General features: G+C 35.1%; 1 protein-coding gene across 1 annotated transcript in view; it reads left to right on the top strand.

Annotated features, from left to right (window-relative positions):
• The window catches only part of LOC139147948 (E3 ubiquitin-protein ligase TRAF7-like), a 54098-nt gene that overhangs the window by 7090 nt on the left and 19258 nt on the right, over positions 1 to 27750 (top strand). Inside the window, exons 2-4 of the mRNA XM_070719194.1 lie at positions 5651 to 5916; positions 16735 to 16820; positions 17446 to 17566. The gene's annotated coding sequence lies outside the window, so the exon portion shown is untranslated. The remainder of the gene's footprint in view (positions 1 to 5650; positions 5917 to 16734; positions 16821 to 17445; positions 17567 to 27750) is intronic.

Raw genomic sequence — 27750 nt, 5'->3', positions numbered from 1 at the left:
TCAGAATTGGTCTCTTCTGAAAGTTACATTATAGTTCAAGTGTGCGACTCACACTCTAGGGTTTCTCTGATTCTTTCCTGTACTTGATGTTTCCATGAACACAATCCAAAATTTGCTGTCTCAAATTTTTGACTTGTTGAATATCTATTCAGCATCATTTTCCTAAATAATCCAATGACAGATCATTACCAGCGATAAATTCCATTCAGAAATACAGATTTTGGATTTTGAATTGTTGTCTTCCTACACGTACTGTACATGTAGTGCGTCGGCTGTGCATATTCAATGAAGCGTGACATTGAAGCCCTGGAGGGACAATCTATCAGAGGTTTATTGATAATGCTGCAAGATTGATAAAAGGACCTACAAATGTAGGTGAAGCCATTGATCAGAGGAAGTGATCCATGGATGATATCAAAAGATCAAGTCACCGAGAATTTGGCATGTAGTATGCGTATAATGGTGTCGTTCGAAAGATACATTTAAATAGAGGTCACATGCATGCTCGTTATCTGTGCCACTTTAGGACCAAAAATAACAGCATGCTGTTTCCATGGTAACTTGTGTGATAAATCTTTACTTGGCTATATCATTGAACATCATGTATAAGATTAGCAAATAAATGTAACTAAATGCGTAAGTGTCACCGTACAGTTGTTACTTATTATCATGTGCCATGTACTGAACAATACGTAGGTCTACATGCACATGTATCTTTAATAGGTATAAGAGTTCAGGATCTATAGATATATTTGTCAACGTCATCTTCAGTGTCTCAGTTTCATGGAAGTTATGTATTGGTTCTGTAAACATTTGTGCTCAAATATATATATATATATATATATATATATATATATATATATATATATATATATATATATAATATATATATATATATATTATATATATATATATATATATATATATATATATATATATATATAGGGTTATATATTGTGTGATCATGTCATCCAGGTGTCATTCACTGTAGATTCAATTCTTCAGAATCACCCAGGTGTTGTAGGATTCAGTATATTAAAATCACACAGGTGTTGAAGATTCAATCAGGCTTTATCGGCCAGGTGTCATAAGGATTCAGTGCATTATACAATCACCCAGGTGTCATAAGGATTCATTATGTAATCACCCAGGTGTCATAAGGGTTCAGCATTTTATATAATCACCCAGGTGTCATACTGTAAGGTTTCAGTGCATTATATAATCACCCAGGTGTTCACATCCTGTTACACTAATTCATCCAGCTGTTAGTGAGATTCAGCATTTTTGGGCTGTTGTACAACATCTCAGAAGCTGTTATCTAATTGGTTGGCTTAATCTTACTGTTATAATCGAATAATACAAATAGAGTCCCTAAGTTGCTGTGAATATTGACAATCTACCAATCAGAGGCTTCCGAGCACGCTGCATATCAGCAGGCATTTCTTGGTGTTTAACCCCAAGTGTTGTCAGAAGATATTGTGTCATTGGTTATATTTATGCGCCTTTTCTTAAAATTCAATAAAATATACAAAAAAAGGGTACAGAAATAGACCAATCACATCCTTACCTGTAAGATCTGCAGATCCACCCATTTGTTTGTAAGAGAGATTCAGTTTATGACATTTATCTAACTGAATCTTACCGTCATAATTGAATAATACAAATAGACTCCCTAAGTCACTGTGAATAGTGACAATAGACCAATCAGATATAACCTTCCGAGCTCGCTGCACATCAGCAGAAACAGAAAGTGGCCATCCACTCAAAATTGCCTTGTGGAATTAAAGCCTGTTGACCGGTAACAACAGGGCATTTTGACAAACTTGTAGGAGTACATGTTTATCAAGGTGTACATTACAAAAAAATCTGAAAGTGCATCAAAAATTAAGGCAATGGTAGCTCTTAAGTTGACCGCAAAGTGGAGAGAATTTGAAAGCTCTCATCGAGAGGTTTATTCTGTGGGAATCGCATCTTACCTGTCCGGCAGCACTGTCCCAGAGTGGATCACCGATAATGTGAATTTCAATGGATGAAGAATTTCTACAAAAAGGGGTTCGATCACCACCTGTGGAATTCCAGACTTTCCGGAATCCTACACAGTGAAATATTAAACTCTGAGAACCCTCCACTGAAAACCGGTACTCCGAATGCTTAGTAGCCGGAAATAATATCTCACATGATGTGAAATCACAGAACGTGAAAAGTCAAAAAACAATAGGGAAACACACACCTGTAATCCATCTCTGAGTTGTTTTACCGGTCAGAGGCCAGTCACAATACCAAGCCTTCACAATCACAATAGCTGCATGAGCAAGAAAGCATCATTTCATTACAGGTATTCACAGACAGGGGAAGTCCTGTTCAACCAGTTTACATTGGAATGAATGCTGAAAAGGATACCTCGGTGGCGTGAAATTACAGTACATCAACTGTGCATGCCTAACGGTGTGAAGTATGTTTAGACTGTAATCTTACAATGTCTTATTTTCAGTCAGTGAAGGATGCAGTTCTCATTGACTGTTGATGGATGGAGGTTGAATTTTTGACATGCATGCATATACATACACATGTAGCGGGGACTACCCCATACCGTGTGAAGTACCAGGTATTTTTCTTGACCTCATGTACATGTACTGTAAGTGTATACACTGTAGTCAGTGGTTATACAATGGTTATCAATTTACTGTGAACTCCAGTGTTCCTTTTTCACTGTACTTATACATGTATTGTTGTACTACAGACATTGATGCTGGCTGCCATGTCGAATGACAGATAATATCATTTGCTCAGGCCAGAAATAATGTCAGCACATGTTGGTACATGTATATCACTTGTTGATTGAAATGAGGAGTATGTACAAAAGAAAATTCAGTGACTCCATTGATAACATACTGCAGCTTTATGCTGTTAAAGTCAGCCAGGGACATTGGTATCTGATCAAAGTGATTAGAAAACAATGTTTACTTTTAATACGCAGAATGATATTTCACAGATGTGAGGTCACCCAAGTCATGAATATCCAATTTCCAAACTGAAAAGCTACTGTGGGACTGTGCCATGTGTATGTATATTAGGTCAAAGGTCACTGTGTAAATGATATTACCGGTATATCAGTATTATGTTTTGCAACACAGGCAGCCACTATAAAACTTTACAAGGACCACAACACACTTACATGTAGCTGTAAGCCTTGTTTGTTTCATTCACTAGGTCATGAATTTGCACTTCATTTAAAACCATGGAATTTGTAGAAACAATAATTACATAATGATAAAGGCCAACACCAATTCATACTGCACTTGTACATGATTCAGTTACATTTGAGGGACAATATAAATATGTATGCAAGAATGTTCATTTGACCATTTGAGCACCAAGGTCACTTTTTGTTGCCTGTATTAAATATACCCCAGTTGATTTATTTAGATTTTTGCAAAAAAATTTGATAGAAAATTGAAGCAACTATAATGTGATGTCCATTTGGTCCAAAATTAAAAAAAAAATTACAGAAAAATTCATGAAAATTGGTAAAATGTTGCACTAAAATTTTGGTGGGAAAAATTACAGCACTCAAAGGGTTAAGAGTTTTAGTATCAGTCAACTATAACGTACAAGTTAAAAAAATACACATGCATATGTTTGTTTGGTAAAAATTCTCACATCAACACTACATGTATGTACACATACATATTTTGAAACGGGGGACTTTTCGTGTACCAAGCACAATAAATATAAAAACAATCCTGTACCAGCAAAGGTTAAAAGGCACTGTCATATTGAAGCAGTTCACAGTACACAGTGTAATCCACAGTACTAGAGATTTCCCATAATGCATCATGATTTGTACCAATGTAGATTCCCAGTGTGAAGTCTACCATGTCTCCCATGTGTAGATAAATACCTTGACTAGTTGCAAAAACTCTGAAAACGTACTTTTAAGTACACCTTTCTTCTCAATTCCCATTTAAAGGATTACAAAAATTGTGCTTGATTGAGAGAGGAGAAAGCATTTTTGTAAATTTTCCACTGATTTTGTACTCAGCCATACAGAATAAAGTGGCTGAAAGTAGGGAGACCAGTTGCACCTGTTTTGTGAAACAAAAGATATTGATTTTTTCCAAATAGAAAAGACAAAAGAAATTTACATGCTAACTTCTTTCAGAGAATGACCCCTTCAGTTGGTCATAACTTGCTTTCCAAAACTGACATTTGTAGTACCTGTAGAATGTGACTTTTATCGTTGTCTAACGGTTTCTCTAAAATTTATACTGCAATATTTCAACATACTTTTAATAAATATAATTTATCAATTATCTTGAGACTGAACATTATTGCTTTTATGCAGAACGGAAAAAGTTATAAGAAAACTAACGTCGTTGATACAAATCGAACAGGATTGTGGGTAATTTATTGTATCGTGTAATCTTTTGAGTTAATTGTAGGCAATTAAGACTTCATTGAATTGGTTCATTTATACATGTAGATGTATCTTACCTCATCAAGTATGTTTGTGTATTTTGTTGTACAACAAAGCTAAATTTGTATATTCAACTGGTGCCAGCAGTGTTCATTTTTGGCTTTGTATACATATAGTGTAAGTACAGAAACATATGAAAAAGCTGTATTGCAGGCTTTTCACAATATTATGTGATTTCAGTACTTTGATCAGTTGAACCAGGAGAAATTGATATGATGTCAAAAATGGAGACTGATAATTTAAAGTAGTATTAACATCGAAAGGTACATGCAGAAGTGAATTTGACATAGGTGTGTACGAAACAGTAATTTGGTACTTCCCTATTTTGTTCTGAGAACTACCGGTAGTATAATAGCGTGGTTAAAACAGTGGAATCAGATATGTCCAGAAATGTATGAGCAAAAAAGCAAACCGTTTCTCAAAAAGCAGAAGCAATAATAAATGAATATCATATTTCCGAATATGGTAAATCATTGAGTATTAAGTATGAAAAAGGAATGAACGTATTATGATATGAGTGAACATATTTTGAGTGTATAACTAGGTTAGCACTTATCTGCCTTTGATGTATTCTGATGTCATCAAATGGTGTATTCTGTATCATAAAATGGTGTGTTCTGATGTTATCAAATGATGTGTTCTGATATCATCAACTGATGTGTTCTGATGTCATCAAAAATGATGTGTTCTGACATCATCAGATGATGTATTCTGACATTGTCAAATGGTTTGCTCTGATGTCATCAAATTATGTGTTCGCGACACTTCATGTACATGTATCATCTGATATTTTTACATGTACATGTATGTCATCATATGATTTGTGGAAAGTATATGTATATATACATCTGCTGACAGGGAACTAAATTCTGACCTTACATTTCAACTTGAGTGCACATTTCCATAAAACAATTGTGTAGGTAGTTTCCCTTGCCCATCTGTAGATACAAAACAGGCATTACAGCATATTGTAACAGCCCTTCTGAAGCAGGTGGTTCCTCTGAACATTCATTTAAGTATTCACTGACCAGGCCGGTAAATGCATTCCATGCGTAGAAGAAAATCTCCATCATCACTTATTGGCATATGTAATCCCTCTGTATGGCAACTTACATTGAGAGAGCTCATTGATGCTGAAATAATTTATGAAGTTATTTTCCATTTTCTCCTCAGAGCAATTGTTGGCCAGATAGAGGATCTCCAAATTTACTGCCGGAATGGACTTATACGATCCGAATCACAGGACATATTTGTCCGGGATGAGAGCGGATGTCCAGAGCAAGTGTCATTAGGATCACGCAGTGAACATGAAAATAACTGCCAGTATACACTAGTGCCATGTGATAATAATTCAGAACAGTGTGGACTGTTTCGAAGGAAAGATGTAGAAGAGCACCTCAAAATTTGTACTTTCTCGCCGTGTCCACACAGAGAAAGAGGTTTGTAAACTTTATTACTCTTATCTCTCTGCATGTACATCTCATATTTGCGACTCAAAGTCAGTTATTGCCATTAGGGAATTCAGAAATACAAAAGTGGATAGGTAAATATGCATATATCTGGTATGTAGCAAATTTATGCAAATTTATACAAATTATGCAGTGATGTCACTCTTCAGTATATTTTGCTGTGACAACAAATACAGCATCCATCTGGCATGGATGTTTCTATTTAATTTGTGCAACTTGCAGTTTCACCAGTGACAGTTGCACAGTGCATTAATTCATCTTTGGCTCTACAGTACATGTACATTATTTTGAAGTCGTTATGTACCTTTCTAACATGATGATGCACTGCTGTGCTACTTTGCATGGAGAGATACCATCACAGATTGAAAAAAAGAAACAAAAGTTTAAGGTTTTAAAATTGTTTGAAACTGATCTTCTCTAATGGGTGTATGTCCATTACTGGTACATTCTGTAAACCAAAACACAGGTACATCACCGTCGCTATTCTCTGAATAATCATAGTACAAATGGAGGATTCCTCCACCGTTGATGATATTGATATTAAAGTGCGCAATAATAGTCTCAACCACGGCTGTTCTGAATGTGGAATAATTGAATTATAAACAAATTGTCATTTGAATGATGGGCTCAGCCTCTTTCACTTCTAACGAAAAGAAAAGTACCATATTATGATAAGATCAATCATGCAAATATACAATAGTAGGTATTAAAGGTCATACAATATGAAAATACTGTATTTTTTTTGTCTACTTAGTAGTATATTGGTTGGTTTGACTTCAGTGTGTTTGACTTGAAATGAGCGTAAGTGTAATCAGCAAGGAATTTGATCAGTGCAGTAGGTTGTGGATTATTTCTCAAAGCCAGTATGATAATATTTAACCAAGATCAAAAGACAAGATTATACACCAGGGTAGCTTGTGAACTGCTGGACAATCAATCAAAATTCAAACATTTGTCTTCTGTGTATGCCCAGTCTGGCAAATTTATAGCCTAGCCAAACTGTTATGTATGGGTATTTGGCTTTTGCTGTATACATAGGCGGTATATTGAAAAATGCTATAGTGTGGCTATGTTCTTATGCAAGGACTGTGTTGTGGCTGAGTAACATACTTTATGGGCTTAAAATATTGAGAGCAGTCTCTGTCGCATTCACATTTGTTATTTTCTATTTTGCTGCTGTATTACCGCATTTTGTGTCGTCGTAAATTGTTTGAAATATATTCACAGCACATAATCTACTGACCAAATGAAAGGAGGAAGGACAGATATCTGTCTGTTTCAAGTAATCAGCACAAAATAGCGTTTACTTAGTCAAATCAAGCGACAGCAATCAGTTTTAACCCTTTCACCCCCAGTTCCCTGTGTACAGGTCCAACTTTACCATAGAAAACAATGGATTTGGGACAAACCATGGTGGTGAAAGGGTTAACAGATGTGCACGTACAGGAGGCAGTGATTTTCGATCCTTGAAAAATATTAAAACCATGCAATACATGTACATGTTAGATGGAATCATATTCAGCCATTTTGTTGACATTGTAGGGTAGCTAAGATACTAGGAATATGTGACTATACTGTTTGTTATGGGTATGGTAACTTGAACAAGTTATCTAGGATGGTATTTACCCTGCTGTTTTCACTCATATGTGATGTGGCTGTTAGCAGGCTGGGTTAGGGTTGGGCCGCTTGGCTGTGTGAGATTATACTGTTTGTTTTTGAAATTAAAAAAATCAGGGCTTGTATACTCCTAACTGGTACATTGTACAGTTATATAAGGCAAATGAGTTATTGACACGTTTCTTTTATTAAGGGCTTGTCTTAAATTCCCGGTTTCTGAGGTAAATTATTATTTGACACGTTCCTGAAGTATGCCCAAGACCTGAATTGCCTAATTGTAATTAGTTGCATGTAAAATGGCAAATGCAGGAAAAATTACAACATTGGTACACATCTACAGCACTGGTACACACTCATGTACGTACATGATGCATACATGTGACAAATATAGCAACAGATGGAGAGCTACCAAATATCAGAATAAATGATAAAGACAAAATTAAATACAAACATTTTGTGTTTATAGGTAGAACGCAACCCTGGGAGCGATTTTTATATGCTCAAATTTTCACGATATTTTTCAGGTTTCCTGTATGTGGAAACATTGTAATTCCTATGTAATAAATGAAGTATTCATTCTCTTATGTTTGTGAAAATGACAAATTTAATTTTGTCACAAACATTTATGGCAGCCATTTTCAATATTTAATAGTTGTACCTGTAAATTTGGGGTAAATTTTGTCTCAAATCTGAAAGTTTGCATGTTGATTCTTGAATTTTGTTTTTGATATCAACCAAGGAAATGGTTCAAAGTTTCCGTGAAATGTTGGAAAGTTGAAAACTTTCTTTTGAGAAGCAAGTTACATGTATTTTAATGTCAAACTAAATGTGAGATGCTACAAAGTTTCTCAATTTTTTTCCCTTTTCCTTTGCTAGCTCAAAGCCGGCCCAGGAATTGTTTTGCAAACAAGTTACATGTAACTGTGAATGAGCAGGGAAATTCATTGAAAACTGAAGTTTATCATTTTGCTCAAGAAGAAAAGTCATTTTTCAAAGTCATTATGACAAGTAACAGAGTTTGTTATCAAAAGTGTTGTAAAATGTCGATTGATGAAGTAAATGTAGATCATTCAAAAGGACTTTAAATTCAAAGACAGACTGCACGGATACAGACAGACTCTACAGATGCACTTGTATGTGATTTGAACCGTCACCATGGTTCTTCAAGTGGACTAGAAAGGCCACAAGTTTTTTTGATTGATGGCCAATTAATGTTGCTGAGCAGTCTCAAATAGAAAAGGTTTCATTTTGAAATTGTCGTAAATGTGGAATCTGTTGCTGAAATTCTATACACTATTTGTACGCACAGTATTTATGTTATTTTCATACATTCTAATATGTACAAACATTTTGCCTTCATGCTAAAATGACACTTTGTAGAAAGAACAGTAGAAGGCATCTGAATAATGTTTTTGTGACTTAAAGGATAGATGTAATTTAGCGTGGTATTAAATATGAAAGATTGAGACACAAAGTGTGGAGAACAGTTTGATACCACAGATGAGCATCTGGTAATCAATAGGTATACCATGTAGGTTGGAAAACAGGTACCAGCTTTGAAGAATAGGCCCATGGTTTTTTTCCAGCATTTAAATCAATTTTCTATTCTGGGTATAATACAGTTGTAGTTCACTTCAAAGCTGCTGATCCATCGCTAACCACAGCATACGATGTACACGGCTTCCAAAATTAAAACAGCACCGTGTTGAATATATGCATGTCAATGCATCATGTGACATATTTTGGAAGAGTGTTCGTCCTTCAACTCATATCCCATTCACACTACCTATTTTAACTCATCCAAGCCATCTAATTAGACATTTCATTGAACATACAGCACTCACAGTGTAGAGTGCACACTGATGGTACTACCGGTGAAAGTGAATACATGCATGCATTTTATGAAGAGATTGGATGTGTTAATGTAGTCATCTAAAAATAGAGCGTGGCTTATCACTTTGCTGATGTGACCTGGGTTTTGAAAGTGTTTTCAGATATGTGACAGATGGGTGTGACAAAATTTAAGGTGACAACTTTGTGAGCAGGGACAGTTTTACACATGTGAAATACATTTATTAAGTACACAAATATTTTAATGAAAAAACCCTGAAAATTATGATGTCAGGTTGTTTCATCAATGCAGATGTGTAACTGTAACTTTGATAATATTTTCATTGTTAGTGTTTGTTCTTTTCAAGGGAAACGTTTTCCCCTCTCTCCTCTCTTTAAGTATATTGTCAACATTTGTATCGAATGCTATATCCAAAGATATGTTATTGCTGAAAATAGAATTTGATAGGGACTAAAATTCAATCATCAATAGTGACAAAGGTCACGATACACATACAGCCTGCGTTGGCAAGTTTAACGCTATGTACTGTTGACATGATCTTTCAAGCAAAACAAGAAACTGTACTTAACAAAGTGAACAAAAAAACATCAAATGTTGTTGCTAATTGAGATGTCAATTTTAAAATGTCACAAATGTCTGAAGCATTGAAAGACAACATCCTCTAATGTTACAGTTGTATTTTTATTCATAGAAATTATCTGATAAATTACCTTCCCAAAGGCGTGTACGTAAAATCTAATTAATTTAATTTGGTTGATTTTTTCATGGATAATAATAGATAATCTGATCACGCCTCAAGGCATCTGGCACCTTATTTTGAGATCTAATGAGATCATATTTTTTAGTATGTTTTGCATAATTTCATGGGCTGCTGCTAGTGACATGTTTACAAACAAAACAAGTTGAGCTTGATCGATGGAAAAAACATGGCACAGCACTTAATTTGATTGAAATGGGTTTGTCTGTGTACATTTAGTCTGGTCATTGATTTTGTGTATTCTGTCCATTCATGGAAATTTGTCGCACGCAGCATTAGGAGTTTCATACTATCATAGGAAAAGAAATTGCATAAAATTGTTATACATGGATACTATCATGTATAAAGCTCTCAGAAATTTCTTAACTTCTGTGAAAAGTTAGTGTGTGCAGTGATCCAACAAATACGTACATATACACATGAAAGAAAGGGTCATATTGATATAAAATATTATGCCAGGGTAACTATACTAAATTCTTTGTCTTGTGTCGTCTCAAAATTTTGAAAGGTAGACTGATATTTAAAGCAGTTACAGAAGATGCCCAACACAAAAATCAATTATTTGACAGTTTATCTATACAAGCTGCTCACTCCTGTAAGTATGTGCTCCTGGAGAGAACAATTTTTCTTCAACATATGGCTCAATGGTTGTGATCTGACTGCTGTAGGAAGGTGTTTTGTTGCTGAGTAAAAGTCAATGCTGTTTTTTGTAAATAAATATCACCAACAATATCAACCAAAATTCTGCAAAACAAATGTGTATTTTATTTCCTGAAAAAACTCTTAAACATGTGGATGCAAAACAAAGAATTTACTTACTCTGGCTTTGTACACCTGTTCCAAGGTACACTGTAGCACGGTATGTGCATAAAAACCATACATTTTACACTCGGCAAGTGTAAGGGTGTTCTTTCCAAATGGAGAGTCTAGCCATGTGGATATGTATACATGTAACTTTAATTTTGAAAGTTGTGCTGGTATTCATTGCAAACAACAAACCTAGATCTCTCACAGGGTGCTGTACTTTCTGCTAGAAAATAACACTACTACCCATACACATAGGTTTGACTTTAAGGACTGGATGACAATCTCAGTTATTTTTAGATTTTTCTTCTCCATGGAATTGATTTTTACCACAGTGTAACTAACAATTGGTTTTTAAACAGAGTGTGCACAATTCATGCAATTAATGGAAAATGTGTTTAAATAAATATATCACTATGACAATTTCTAAAATCAATACCTTAATAACACGTTGGATTGATGCAGGCTTTTTCCTATTTAGTGTCTCTTTGCTTTGATGGAATGTCTCCCATATTGACAATGTTACAGTGTTATGGCCCAATTAGATTGCCATACATGATTTACGGTTTTGCATAAAAACATCTCTTTCCATGTATACTTGCCTCACTCTGCTGGACATAGTAAGGGGTGGACCATTTGATATTTGGGGGGGGGGGTGGAAGAGTGACTCTAGAACATTTTTTTCTCTTTAGCTCCGCTGTCAGAGACGCAGAGCTTATCCGATAGGCTGATTGTCCGTCGTCGTCCGTCCGTCCGTCTGTCCGTCCGTCCGTCCGTCCGTCAACAATGGTCTTCTTCTCTGAAACCGCAAGTCAGATTTCTTTGAAATTTGGTATTGAGGTTCATAGGAGTGACCTCACTCAAGTTTGTTCAAATCGTTGTGAAATTTGCCTAATTGTATTTTTAGGGCAATTTTTGGTGTTTTTGGTAAAAAAATCTTCTTCTCTGAAACCACTTGTCCGATTGCTTTGAAATTTGATATACAGTTTACTTAGGGTGACTTCAATCAGATTTGTTCAAATCGTGGTGAAATTTGCATATTTGTATTTTTGGGGCAATTTTTGGTGTTTTTGGTAAAAAAATCTTCTTCTCTGAAACCACTCGTCCGATTGCTTTGAAATTTGATATGCAGTTTACTTAGGGTGACTTCAGTCAGATGTGTTCAAATCGTGATGAAATTTGCATATTTGTATTTTTAAGGCAATTTTTGTCATTTTTGGTAAAACAATCTTTAAAACTCTTGTTCTTCAAAACCTACCAGTCAGATAGCTTTGATATTTGGTACATATGTCTCTGGGGTTGATGTCAGATTTGTTCAAATTTTGCAGAAATATGCAAATTTGCATTTGGTAAAAAAATGTGTATTTCCAAAACTGCTCATCTGATAGCTTTGAAATTTGGTATACAGGTTTCTATAGATGAACTAAGTAATACATATTGAATTTCTGATGAAATCTGTATTTTTGTATTTTTGGGGCAATTTTTGCCATTTTTGGTCAAAAAATGTGTATTTCCAAAACTAATCATCTGATAGCTTTGAAATTTGGTATACAGGTTCCCACCAATGAACCCAATGATACTTATTGAAATTATGATGAAGTCTGCAATTTTCTATTTTTGGGGCAATTTTTTCCATTTTTGGTCAAAAAATGTGTATTTCCAAAACTACTCATCTGATAGCTTTGCAATTTGGTATACAGGTTCCTACAGATCACCTTAATTATATTTATTGAAATTATGATGACATATGCAATTTTGTAATTTTGGGGCAATTTTTGCCATTTTTGGTCAAAAAATGTGTTTCTCAAAAAGTACTGGTCTGATAGCTTTGAAATTTGGTATACAAGTTTCTATAGATGTACTAAATGATATTAATTGAAATAATGATGAAATCTGCAATTTTAAATTTTGGGGGTAATTTTCCCCATTTTTGGTCAAAAAATGTGTTTCTCAAAAAGTACAGGTCTAACACCTTTGAAATTTGGTATACAGGTTTCTATAGATGAACTAAATTTCATATTTTGAAATTATGATGAAATCTGCAATCTTTATTTTTTGGGCCAATTGTTGCCATTTTTGGTCAGAAAATTTTATTCCCCAAAAAACTACTCATCAGATAGCTTTGGTTGACATGTTCTTAAGGATGATTCGATATGATATATTCAAAGTATAATGAAATCTTCAATCGTGTATTTTTGCAGCTTATTTTAGCCACTTTTTTCTGGCCATTGCATTGAGCTATAAAAGATTTCCACCTTCTTCATCAACATGTGTCAAAAATAGTTATTCTCTACATAAACACAGCGGAGCTATATCGGCCGCTAGGTCACTTGTCTTTTGAAAAGTAAAGAGGTACCTGTAAAGACACAATCCCTGCGTTATATTTTAGTTCACATCTGCTGGCAATCTTGTTTATTATTTACGCCATCCTTGGCTGGATTTTTTTCAAAGGCACCGTCTCGTAATCTTTCTTTCCCAAAAAATCTTCCACCCTAAGGATATCAAATTGTCCACCCCTAATTTCATATTAAATGTTTCTGTATTTTGTCCCTGCCAGTTATTACCCTCAGGTGAACATTATCCCTGAACCATCAACAGTTTCTGATTAAATTACAAAACAAATTAATGTGATTGATGAACATACGCAAAAACAAAAAATTATTGAAATTTAAAGTAGTTGTGTCATACCTGTGTACCAACAGATGGGACATGGATATATGCAGCTGCATTGGTCTTTTTCCTTTTACACTGTATGATCATGGACAATTTAAAAACACTTATGATGATGGGCAATTTAAAAACACATTTATAATCATGTGTAGCTCTGCATGGCAGGGCTGTGTGTTACCGGCGTTATACGGCCTCCCATGTGGTGGGAGGCTGTATAACGCCGGTAACTCACAGCCCTGCCATGCAGAGCTAAATCATGTGCAGTGTAAAAACATATCTATGACTGGTAGTTATACAGTGCCATAGGTAATACTGTACTTTGTTTTCCTATACATATATATTGGTAGATCCACATTGCTCACAAAACTCTCTCCCTTTCAGTAACCTCCCCAACCTCAATGGTCACAGCAGCACCATCCTGCCCAAACCTGCCATCATTTGTAGATAAACACTGTAGTGTCCCAATATGGATCTGCTGCCGCTGTGCTGAAAAAAGTTTTGCCATTAAACCTGTGTACCAGTGGACGATGTTAATCTTTAACAAGCTCCCAAGGCTTCTTAGGTTTTGTGAAAATCATTAATTGGTTCATATTGTAGTTTAATTTCTCTGTGAGATTTGAAGAGTAAGCACCATATATCAATATTCACAAAATGATACCTCAGGCAAAATGAATAGGAGTGAATTAATGCTTTCTTAACTGTATTTGTAAAATTTTGTTATTTTTAGTCATTTACTAATGGCTGCAGCAAGAGCAGCTATTGCCATCTGATTTAGATTGAAATATTCTGATCATGACACTCAATGATAAGGTCAAATTCATGCATACGACAGTGTGTAGCGTTGCTTTGACAGATGTGGCACAGTGACCATGTAGTGTTGCATCATGTACGGTATCTACAGTGCAAGATACCGGCAAATGTTGAGACATTTTATACACGTGTTATTTTGGCAAGGATTCTGACATTCACTGGGCAGGACATACGTGATATGTTTGCTGATGTACCACTGTTGTGCAAACCACATCTACTCAAGGAAGCTGTATCTTCAAACTTGCAGTTATCTCTGCGTCACAAATTTAAACATGTACATAAGCAAATCTGATGCTGTGGATATGTGACTGTGAACTAGCAATTACATCATATGAAATCTGCACTTTAACAATGTACACTTCTTTCAACATATACGGATACATGTATTAAAATCTGAAGCTAATTGTTAAAATTTAAATTTTTAAAAACCAAGGTACATGTACATGTTGTTTTAGGATTAATTTCAACTTGTGTATGCCAGGAATGGTGCATGCGGTGCAGCATCCGCCTGTTGATAAATCAAGTTGATTTTACTTGTGTACAGGTACTTTGGAAGTTCAATCATATCAGATAACAGTCTATTGAAAAAAATTCCGGTCTGCATCCAGCCCCTGGAATTCCATCAGTGTACTTGAACTTGAGAACCCTGTACAGACAAACATTTGTGGCAATAGTATACAAAAGAAAGTAGCAAAAGAAAATATGAAAAAAAAGCTAAACCAATTAGAAACCAAGGTAACAAAATCATCAAATCATCGCTGTAGTTGAGGAGTACATGTACATGTAGATGCTTAATGCACTTGTCCATACAATGTTACGTATCTCTCAAAATCAAAATTTAAATGTCTTTTTTTACCATTTGAATATATAGTTGAAAAAAAAAAAATCATTCTTTTATATTCTGATCACATAGTGGTCTTTGTATATGCTCTTGCCTGTTAATACTAGGAGTGTATTTGTTATCCTTTTTGATAACTGTAGAATTTCAGAGATCAAGAAGATGTAAGAGATATGGCTGCCACCCCATTTGTCCATTTACCATTTAAATTTCACTAGTAGTTTGGTTAACACAAACTGATTAGTCTAAGAGTCCACATGAACATCTGGCTTTTTAATCTCTGTCAATTTTGATACAGTGCACAGCAGTGCTTTGAAGGTTCAAGGTTACGTGAATTGAATGTGTACAGATCTACACAGTTTGAAAGTCCATTTCTGCACATCAGGTTATTTCCGGTTCAAAGGATCCATCCTTCTGTAAAATCAGGGCTACTGTACTTTCCGTGGTACACGCTGTGTATATTAAACTGCCAAACATCATGCAGGTATAATTTCAATGGAAGGTGATGACTACCAATTAAATCTTGTTCCGGCATTGTTTCTGAAGATCATTTTTCTTGAAGGGATGGCCATTAAGTTGCCATTTTACCGATGATTGACTTGGTGCCTGAGGGGCGCTTGTACTTGGACACCCAACAGGGCCAGACATTAAATACAATTGATTTTTCAGTGGGTTCTGTACATGTTTGTGGGATTTGCCTTCCGGTTCAACACACTTTGACACACAGAAGTCTGCCAGGTTAATTGCTATTATCAGTTAATAATGAGCTTGGCTGCAATGTGGAACTGTAACTAAGGGTTACCACTAAATATTATGATTCCTCACAAGGCTTTGAAGGTCAAGTACACCGCACATGTCCTGGCATATCAGATGTGTCAAAGGCATCTCTCCATATTCTGACCTAACCTCAGCAATGATTGTCACACAAGAGACCTTGGCAGTGACACAAATTGCCCCCCCCCCCCAAACAACAAAGACATTTGTATGAACAAGCACGCCTGAACATGTGCAGATAAATACTTAATTCCATGAATTGACCTTTGAAAATGAAAAAAACCTGATACTTGTATTTTATAGAATGTCAAATAATGGATCAGGTACATGATGTAATTAAGAGAGATTATTGATGTTTCATGTGTTCCCAATGGGAATATTTTTAGTGGCACAGAATTGATTGTTGACATAAAAAAATGTGTAACAGTAATATACCATCCATTTTCGATGGTTTTGTATTATGAATTTTTATATACCCTGTCAGTTTTGTGTTTCCATTGGGTATAGACAAGCTGTGTCCCAGTCATGTGATTACAACAACACCTTCTTTATCATTAAAGATTAAATGTTTCATGCTAGTAGTGACTACATTTCATTGAAAAAAACAAACAAACAAAAACAAAACAACAACAATATTGATATGTTTCTGTATTCATTTATTCACAGGGTGTGAGTTTGTTGGTAATTTGGAGGCTGTTGAGCAGCATTCTACCTCATGTTATCACAGACCACCAGTTGACCACACTGAAGAGGTATTGTCATACTTTCCTCATATTCTTCAGGCAAAGGTCACTTATAGATTTTTATCCCGACTTTTCACAATTTAGTTACATGTACCTTTGCTTACCTCGAGGACAGATTTTCAGACTCTCAAATTTTTACAATTCTTATCCAATTTACCACTTGTGGGGGTTTATTTTGAAGCTCCTGGTGTAAGAAAAATTTTCATCGTCATAGTTTTTCGAAAATCAAAAATTTATTCTTCTCTTCAGAGTTAACACATGTTTGGCAGCCATTTTGAATTTCAAATGTCGGCAAATTTTGTTGCTTTAGTATGAAAATTTGCATGGTGACCCCCGATTTTTATTCTTGATATTGAAAGAGAATGGTTGAAAGATTCCTTAAGTAAAGTCTGAGCAAAAGTTTAAGTCTTTCCCTTTCGAGACCATACAACATGTACGTGTACCTTAACACCGAAAATTAAGAAAGCAATGCTTTACTCTTATCAGGCCATCAAGTATGTTTTAACCAAATCTTGATAAAGCTTGCCAATTTTGAAGCTGTCTTTTATCAGTGTTTCAGAGATGATACTATCTGCAAACATACTTTATCAAACTCCACAGCTTTGAAAGATGTTGCTTTCTTCCTTATAATTAGATTGCAGCTTTACAAGATGAGAACGAAGAATTAAAAACATCGTGAGACTTTTAACTGACAGAATTTCATGGTTGGAAAAGTACAAGGATAGTCTCTCGGCCAGACTAGATAAGTATTCCAGGTAGGTTTCACTTTGTTCTCAAGATATGTCACGTTTCTGACTCATGAGTCATTTTCCAACTCTATAATTTATCATATGTCCAATTATTTACTTTCAAGGCAATGATATAATAACTTTTCATCAAAAATACTTAATGTGATAACAGATATGAATTGCACATTGTGAGAGATACTGAAGTTAAAGATGTACTTAATTTATAATTATTATGGTATGATGTCATCACATAATTGGAAACTGGTGTCTGTTACGCAGGCTTTTGCTGACATTATTTATAAGTTCCTGCAGAAAGCAATGTTTTCTGTTCAATGTGGTTAATATTGTGCAGCTCTCAAGCAGTGTGCTCCATAGCGTGGAAAAACAGAGTGGCTAATTTACGGAACAATGTATAATTTGCATACCGGTATTCTTTTGTTTTGAAAAATATTCTTTCTGTGGTTACTCACATATGAATAGATTGTTCGAAAAGTAATGTTCATAAAGAAACAGAGGAGTGGCCCAACCCTGTTTTTGAAAATGTATTCTTATGTATGGTTAAAAGCACATGAATGGGTTGTTGGAAACACAGTGGGGTGGTTGGGCCAACCCTCAAAATTCCCTTGTGGAGAACCCTGCTTGAGGTGAACTTGGACTATGTGGATTTGATAGCTAGGTCTCTTTACATTTTAGCACCTTTGCATTTCAGTTTGATCAGAGGGCCAAAGGTAGCTGCAGAAATATCCAACTTCTGTATATGGCCTAAAGACTAAATCTGTGTCAACAAATTTGATTTTCAACAAAATATTTAATAGTGTGAAAATTTTCCTAGTCAAAAGCAAACAAAAGGAGGATAATTTAGCATGATCGGGAAAGATCAGAAGATATGCTCATTGTTCAGCGCCAGTGAGCACTTTATTATAGTGGATACCAGCGCTATACAAATCATACTTATTATTATTATTATTACTTATTATGTTGTATTATTTTCCACACACTCTGCGTGGATATTGGTTCGGCAATTTACCTGCACCAAGGTAACACAGACATGCACATACATATTGCAGCATGGACCCAGGTGTTTATAAGCCCTGTCATGCAACCACAAACCAGAGTTATGCAATATGGAGACAGTTATTTCTGTTTGTTTATAACCAGGAAAAATTTGTAGGATTGTTCCATGGAATTTCCTCATAAATTTTGCCAATTTTGTTCTGAAAACTGCAAAATTGGTAACAAATTGGTGAAAAACATTTCTACAATCTTTGTAACCATTTTCTTTTCAGTTTACAATGTATCGTGAACTACCTCACTGAAAACAATATGCAGTGGTTGTTTTTGTCACGTACTTCACCCAGAATGTCTTTTGTGATATGTTAATTTCTGGTCAACAGCTTTTGAACTGTTACCTGACTGGGTAGTAGTTCAAGCAACTGTTACCTCTAAATGTTTACAAGTTCAAATGGGGCCATCTATGCATAGGCACATACAAGAGAACATTAATGTAAATCCGTGATGGTGTTTTCTGCAACTGAGATGAGAAATTTCTCACAATTTTCAGTGAGGGAAATGGATGATATTTGTCGCAAAACACATATTTGAGTAACAGCACACATTTACTTCCCCGAGGGCATGTGAGTCCCACAATCAACACTTTCAGTGACCACTAGGTGTGCAATTGGATTAACTGACATGCCTGCGACAAGTTACATCAAATCATACTTCACAATCAGTATCTATCATCTCACCAAGAAAATCTTAGCAATAAGATTTTTTATCACAACTGGAAGTTGTGATATAGAGGTGGTTTCAACCGGTGTTTGATGTCGTCCATTCCGTAAACGACAAAAAGTCAAAAACTGCTGAACAGAGTGCGTTGATATTTGATACTGATACATAGACTGGTTCCAAGGTTCCAATTCGGAAAAATGGAACCAAACGGAGCGCCGGTTAGATAGTTTTGGGAAATTTCTAACCCCCCTTTTTATCTAATTGATTTTAGGGGTCTTTCATACATGTAGTTTTGGAATGTACACCAATCCTGCATTGTGGACTGTTTTATGAGTTGTTGAACAGAAATGAGGTTTGATGAATGTTAGAAATATGCAGGATGGCTGATTCGAAGTATAAGAGATTTCTATGGTCTTTTGGGCATCAAAAGCATTAAAAAAAACATATTTCATAGTTTAGATTCTAACTTTTGAGATGACCCTAGGCATTTGTTAAGTAAACATCCTTGAGTCAATATACAGACTTTGACATTCCAGAGATTAAGTATCCACAACCTCACATGTTACAGTCTTTCACTACAATGGTATGGCCCAAACCCATTGTTATCAATGGAGAGTGTGGACCTGTCTACAGGAAATTGGGGTGAACAGGTTAGACAATGACGTTACAAGTTGTAGGTTAGTTATCAAGGTAGCACCAGCATAGAGTCTGAGCATCTGTCCATGTGTTCTCACAGCAAATTACAGGGAAAAAAATTATTTGAGAAGTTTCTCTCCTTTAAATAGAAGTATATTACAATTTAAACCTGTCATGGATAGATTGCTCTCAAATGATCTGAAACACAGTTATTGCCCATTAGCAACAAATCTGTAGCAAGATTTATGTAAAGTTCATGAACTTACACAAGGTATTAGACAAAAGATGACCGTGACTTTGCAACTTTTCAACATTTATTTCATTCAGATTTCCTCAGTTTAGTGTATAATTTTGTAATCTTAATTACTGTCAACTTAGCTTTACGAACTTATTCATACCTCATTATTCTTACACTACTGTTATACCTTATAACCACAAAATTTCAAGAGATGCATATATGATTGTCACTTAACAAACAATTTACAAATATGTCTTCTGCTTTTTCTCCATATACATATACATATCTCTTTTCTCATAAAAATGAGCTTAAACTCGCAATGTGAAAAATAGTCTTTCAGCTATATGTTGCTCATTGACTTCGTGGTGTGTCTAATTCACAGTGAGTGGGTTGTTGATAAATGCTGATAATACTAGGCGGTCATTATGTCCAAGTGCCGTTGGCGGTATTTTTTAACATAATGACCATAGGTCATTATCACAACCGGAAGTTGTGATATAGGGTTAGCTTCAACCGGTGTGGGACAGTGTCCATTTTCCGTAAACGACAAAAAGTCAAAAACCGCTGAACAGACTGCATTGATATTTGGTAGAGATATTCAGACTAATTCCAAGGTTCCGATTCCGAAAAATGGAGCCAAACAGAGCAGTGGTTAGATAGTTTTTGGAAATTTCTAACCTCCCTTTAACTAATTGATTTTAGGGGTCTTTCATATATGTAGTTTTGGAATGTACACCAATCCTGCATTGTGACTATTTAATGAGTTGTGGAACAGAAATGAGGTTTTGATGAATGTTACAAATATGCAGGATGGCTGATTCAAAGTATCAGAGATTTTCATGCGCTTTTGGTAATAAAATTGATAAAAAACAACATATTTAATGTTTTAGATTTCTCACATTTGTTATGACCCTTAACATTACAGACTTGATGACATAACTAGCTGCTGGACCTGTTTACTGGCGCATTGATTTAAAGACAAAGATCGTTTTATTTTGTAATAAGGACGTGTGATTTCGTAAAACATAGTCTATTAGCCTGGAAATGTGATTTTTGCGAATATTGCTTACCCCACTGACAAACAGTGTGGTTTGAAAATGGCTGGAATTTGCTACTTGGGGACTTTGTTTTCTGTGGGGATTTACTGACAAACTCCAAACCCGCAGCACCTACCCATTCAGTATTTCATGTACAGGTGTACCCAGAGATAGAGTAGTTTCACAATGTGCCAGTTGTGATCAAGTGCCATGGCGCTATTTTTTAATTCGGGGAACTATGTGTTTTTTACTCACAGGTCACATTAATATAATAATGCTTTTCACTTGACAAGTCAGTTTTCTATTATAGCAGTTGTGAAGTCTAAAAGATAGTATTGCTTATATATCCATATCGGAAACAACTTTCTTATTTCAAGTCACTTTTTTTCACCAACTTGGGTTCAAAATTGGTGTAACCAACCATATTCATGGTCATGACTGGTGACTTGTGATTTAGTGCATGATGTTAGCTCATTGGCTGTTGCCATGGAAACTTAATCCCTGTTACAGTTCGTGGCACTGCAAACTGGTGTACGGCTATCGCTGGTGTTCTGAAGTACCTTAGAGAGCACACTGTCATCTTCTATTGTGTGTTGAAGAGTGTTTCCACTTGACACCTCACAGCTTGACCAAAGATGTGAAAGATAAGCGTTAGTTTGCTAGAACACCAACTGATCTGCGTGAATTGTAGTGCTCATCATTAATGACATCGCATGTTGCCATGGAAGCAGTATCCAAATAATAATAATTTAGAAAGTTTTAAAGACTTCAGAATGAATAATAATAATAATAATAACAATAGTCTTTATTTCGAGAACATGCTCATAAAATATATAATGCTCATATAAAATGTATACACATTTATGATAAGAATACTACAGTTGCCTGGCGTACAGAGCAATGGTGTATACACTGCTAGTCTAGGATCAGTCCTTGGTTACTGTGTACGCTACACACCCACCAAATGTTAGAGTGTAACGTACGTTGTAACCAAGGAGGGGCCCTAGACTGGTGAAATAGGCATTCTGAATACCCCAGAAATAAAACTAAACCCCAAATGGCAAAGGTACTTCAGTGTTTCCAAGCCCTTTGTGTTATTGAGTTGGTTATTAAAGTGACCCACACAACTATTTTGGTACGTTTGATATAATTGGTATTTACATGTACGGGCTGTTTGGTCATGTTTTGAATAATTGATTGATTTACAGATGAAGCCAGTTCCAAGCTGTTGCTCATATTCATACTATAAATTCTCCAGCTGGTGTTATTCTGTTATGCAACCGTTTCCAAGAACTGCAATCGTCAAGGTTATAGGATACGATAAATTTAAATTCGGAAAAAATTCATAATATAGAACATCATGTACAGGAAAGTAACATTTATACACTGAACAAGCCCAAACATATTGTGAAAATTCTTTATCACCAGATGTGACATGCATATCCACTCCGATAATACTAAAATTGATCTTGAAATTAAAATTCCTTGGACTAATGTATTGATGGCAAAGATAATTATAATTCCAAATTTGATGTACATAATATGATGTGCATAATGATATAATTGTAAAATTTTACAGCTTTTCAGTGACTTGGGTTAGTCATCAACCATCTCAAATCTTAGACTTGAAAAACCAATGTGTGTGCAGAATCTTTATTGACTTTTTATTGAAAATCAAGAGAAGCTGATCGGTCCCACTCTGATATCAAGCTTTGGAATTTTGGCATAGCTAGGTGGTGTGATTGTGGTAACAGTTGTATGTGTATATATGTACAGCTTGTGATACATGGTGCATTTATGAAACTGGTAAAGTTTCACTTTGCTACAACCAATGATCTACATGTAGGTAATATGGCTACTTTGGTGTTGTATTTCCTTGAAGTTGAGACCAAGAGCTGACTTAATGAAATTATTTTCAATTACACGTTTTTTGTGTGACTTTTATGATTGCAGGTTGTACAGCTAGTGAGAGTGTCAATTGGATCATAGGAATAATAAAGGAAAGTGGTAATTGTTTGTCAAAGATATGTAATAAATGAATGGTTGTATATAAAAGGCACCGCTGTCGATGTGATTGTGCGTGAACTTCTAATTAGGGGTGTACTGGCATGGTATTTTGGTGATATAATTATCACTGTATCCTAAAAAAATTTCGGTAGTCATTGAAGATTGCTGTGAATTAATCAACCAACAGCTACATGTAAAGGACTTTGCTATTAGCAAATGTCCATGGGGTTTGATCGGTTTGTTAATTCTAGTGGACAAAATTTGAGTACAAATAAAATTTGATCAGAAAATCATGCATTGTGGAATCGTTGGTAGGAATCTCAATTGTAGCTGTTCTGTGAATTTTCACATTTATAAGATGTATTTTCACATTTATAAGATGTATTTTCAGTACATTTTGTGTCATAATTTATCATGATGATTTTGAGATCAGCAAATCAATTTATGAATTCGTATTCTGTATAATGTGTGACCTGTACTGTTAAAAATGTTTTCATACAATGTCTTCATTGCACATGTTGAGTACGGTACATGTACTTCTGCTGTACGCTGGTTCTATTGCCCCATTGAGAGAAAACAGAATTTCATGTACTTTGTAGTTGAAATTCTGGAACAGCTGTAATTGCTCACAATCAATTGGACAGCCGTGGATGTACATGTCAGTTCACTCAATGCTGAAAACCCACACGTACACTTTTGAACTTTGCTTCTGTCCGCCACGTACCTGTAAGTATCACATTATGGCCACTACCTTGGTTCCTGCACTGGCAGTTAATTGTCTAAAAATAGCTGTCACCTGCGTAGTTTGTGACATTTGTCCACTATTAAAATACCATCAACCAATTTACGGATCAAAGTCAACATGCACTTTCAATTATAATTTAACCCTGTCAATTTGCTTAGTCATTTTATTGGAAAAGCTGGTACTGAAAATTATTGCCAGTAACTGCACAGTAATGATCAATGCTTTCGCAATTTGAGTTTTGCATGTGAACTACAATTTCTTGTTCTACTCCCCACGCATGTTGAAACATCTACTATTTAGCTTTTTTAACACAGCATCTGTACATTCAAAATGCTCTGTTATTGTTCATAATTGAATTCTGGTCCGGACCAGAATCCTCTTGTCAACAATAACAATGCAGTCTACAAAATGTACAGGCTGAGTCGCTCAATACTGTGTATCTCAACTCGCTTTGGGGAGTAGAACAAGAAATTGTAGTTGACACTACAATCAAAAACAGTGAAAAAATAATCAAAAGTTACAGCTACTGACATAAATATCAGAATCGACAGTAGAGTTTCAGATGAACAAAGCTAGTGCATCAAGTCTGTATCCTCATGCAGATTTTGATCACATATTGAAATATTGCTGTTTTAACAGCCAATATGATATTTTCAATTCAACGTGAGCTGTTTATGCACAAAGTAGCACAACTTGTACTTGACGTACATGTTAAGTAAACAACAATCAAAACTTGCACTGCACCTAGAAGATGTGCAAAATAAACAAACTGTGAAATAAAACACATAGACAAACCGCAATCGGTCCTTATATAGATCTATCTGTCCATCCATCTATCCTTATGTCAACATATACCTGTACATATGAAAATATTGCATGATATTATTTTTGTTGATTGCTGCAAAATAACAAATACATATTTGTGTGTGTATAGCCATGCAGAATATGCCTATATATTGATATTTATATAAAAATGATAATATTACTACTGATAATAACATTAACAAGAATATCATTTGCTTTGTACAGTGCCATATCTCCGAGCATTAACCAGCATAATATTACTACTGCCATTGCAGATTTGTCCATGAAAGCCCATCATATTCTGTAAACACATCCAACTATAAATAGGTGATATGTTGACGCTTTGAAGAATGAGTCATCGCAGGGTAATTGTGCATGTACAGTTTACATGAAGTAGCTCAGCCAGCTGTGTAAGTGTCAAGGAAAAATCGTAGACATTCATTCTGATCTTCCTTGATACAAGGATTGAGCTCACAGCTATCACGCCATAGTTTGGCCTGATCCCATATCGTGCCCCATGGCCTACTTTGATCCTACCTGTTTATTCATGAAAGTTCAATGGTATGGGTGAAATTTGCTTTCTCAGTATATATCGGTTGTCTCCCTATAGCATCTAGTGTTCTTTGATGTGGTGTCTGTCTGTCTGTCTGATGTAAATATGCAGACAATATAAGATGGAGGTGGAGAAGCAAATATAAAAAGAACATTGATATTGATTTTAACATAGTTGCCCATTAAAAATCAAATTTTTAAAATTTTGCTCAGTTTTATACTTTGCGTAGTGATACTCTCTTTTTTCATTTACAATTTTCAAATAAGTGATTTACCATGTTCCCTAAAGTGTGACAATATCTTTGAATTCAAAATGATGGACAGTTTCTTCAGTAACTGATATAGGAAAATATTCATTCATGATTTTCTGATATAGAATGTTCTTTCCTGTGCTACATTTTTCAAAACAACCACCCCAAAGGGTTGCAAATTGCTAAAAACTGAGAAATTTGAAGACGCACCATTTGGCTTGGTAATGTCACGCCATGATGTGCACTGTACTTTCATTAGACTGTTCAAACAGTAATTAATATTTTTCATGAGATTATTTTCATAGTTCTTTTGATATCACAAGGGACAGATGTTTTAAATCCTACCAATGATAATTAACAACGGGCAAGTGATGGTGTCAAGAACATTGTAAAACTCAACATTGCAACGTTTAAAAAAGAGCAATTGATGAGTGGAATCACATTGTGAACTATTTATTTGTGGTTTTGTGCATAGGAGGATGTGCAGAAATTGAGTATTTCTTCACTGGACAGATACGTGACAGATACATGTACATCGTGGTGAATATATAAAACCAGTGTGATTACAGTCTTAATCTTGTTCTGGAACAACCATTGCAATCAGGAAAATTCATTGAAATAAATGCTGAGTTGAAGAATACAGTGTGATGTTGGGAGCATGGCTGCAAAGATTGTTGACGATATATATTGGAATTAAACATCATAGGATTAACATATGTGACCTACATGTACTGGTCACGAGCCATGATGCATGGCTGTTCACAGCAACGGAAACACACACACTTGGATTTAAAAGATTAACATAGACACAAACAAATGGTATAACGAGTAACAAAGAGACCCGCCTGTTTCAATATTTTATCCCTCTAAATCCATTGGATTGGTTTGATTTGCAGCTGTGTCAATGTTTTGGAAATTCAGGGCTGTAGTGAATCACAATTTATAATACTCTAACATAGTTTCCATGTAGACAACATTTTTCATTATAAATTCTTGTAATTTTCAACGTGGTATATGTAAGCTGATTAAAGAATAAAATAAAAAGGACTTAAAATGTTAGAATATACAGTAAAATTTTGATCGGATTTGAACTCACAACGTATGGCACCCTGTCACCTTGCCCTCACTAATCAAGTATAAATATATAAAATATATAAAGATTGACAATAGACTGTAGAAAATACCTGAAGGTACATGTATATGTCCAGAAGTTGCCGTTGAATACATATAAAATTTCATAGACTTGGAATTCAGATATCCTTCGGTATATAGCTTTCAATACCTGCCTTATGCCGTAAAATGTACAGTGAAATGCAATTATTCTGTTTGAAGTGGTGCAAATATATCAAAATATCTCAGATTTCCAGTGATGAAAAGTTCATAAACACTTGTACACTCAATACATGCAGATATTTCAGCCAAGTTTTCCTTAACAGTAAATTATCACAAAAAGAAAGGTATAGTCAAATGTGATTCACTGCATGTTTATTTGTCCATGCAATAATCCTGCGTTATTGTGGACTCCGGAAACACATTTGCAGGGAACAGTTTCCTGTGAGCGACTTTCCCAGTCCCCGTTGTATAGTAAAAAAAATTCTATCGAAAGCATTCACAAGCAGATATTGGATCAAAGCCATAATTTTTCAATGTAATTTTACCTATATCAAGCAAGAATTTACTTTCAGAATATGTGTATGTTAAGATATTGTATGATATCTCCATTATTTGCTGTACTTTCAGTTTGCAAGATTGTATTCCCAACAGTTCAATTCAACTGTTACAGTAAATTCAATTCATGATCATATACGTTTTGTTGTCGATCCACCTATGTATTTTAAAATGCTACCAGTCTGAAATGGAAGTCCATTTAGTGTAAATATGTTTGTTTTTACTTAAAACCTTTGGCGATGAATACTTTTGTCAACCTAGATGCAGGGTCAAAGGTCAGGCTCTATGTATGTCAATGTACTTTCACTGTCACAAGTGAACGTCTCAGTGGTTAATGTTCACAAAAATTGTCGAAGAATTATGAAAGCAGATGACTCATACAGATGTTATTTAATCTTGTCAGTGTTTCACGTCAGAATATGAAATATGTAATAGAACAAGTAATTCTATCATGTCCTAAGCCTATCCTATTACCCCTATTAAAGCATCAGGTTTCATACCTTGGTTATGTTTGCTTAAAAGCATACCTTTAATTTTTACAG

Source organism: Ptychodera flava, chromosome 13 (assembly GCF_041260155.1).
Source record: "Ptychodera flava strain L36383 chromosome 13, AS_Pfla_20210202, whole genome shotgun sequence".
Lineage (NCBI taxonomy): Eukaryota > Metazoa > Hemichordata > Enteropneusta > Ptychoderidae > Ptychodera > Ptychodera flava.
Note: the sequence above shows the minus strand (reverse complement) of the source record. Positions and strands in the feature narration are given on the sequence as shown.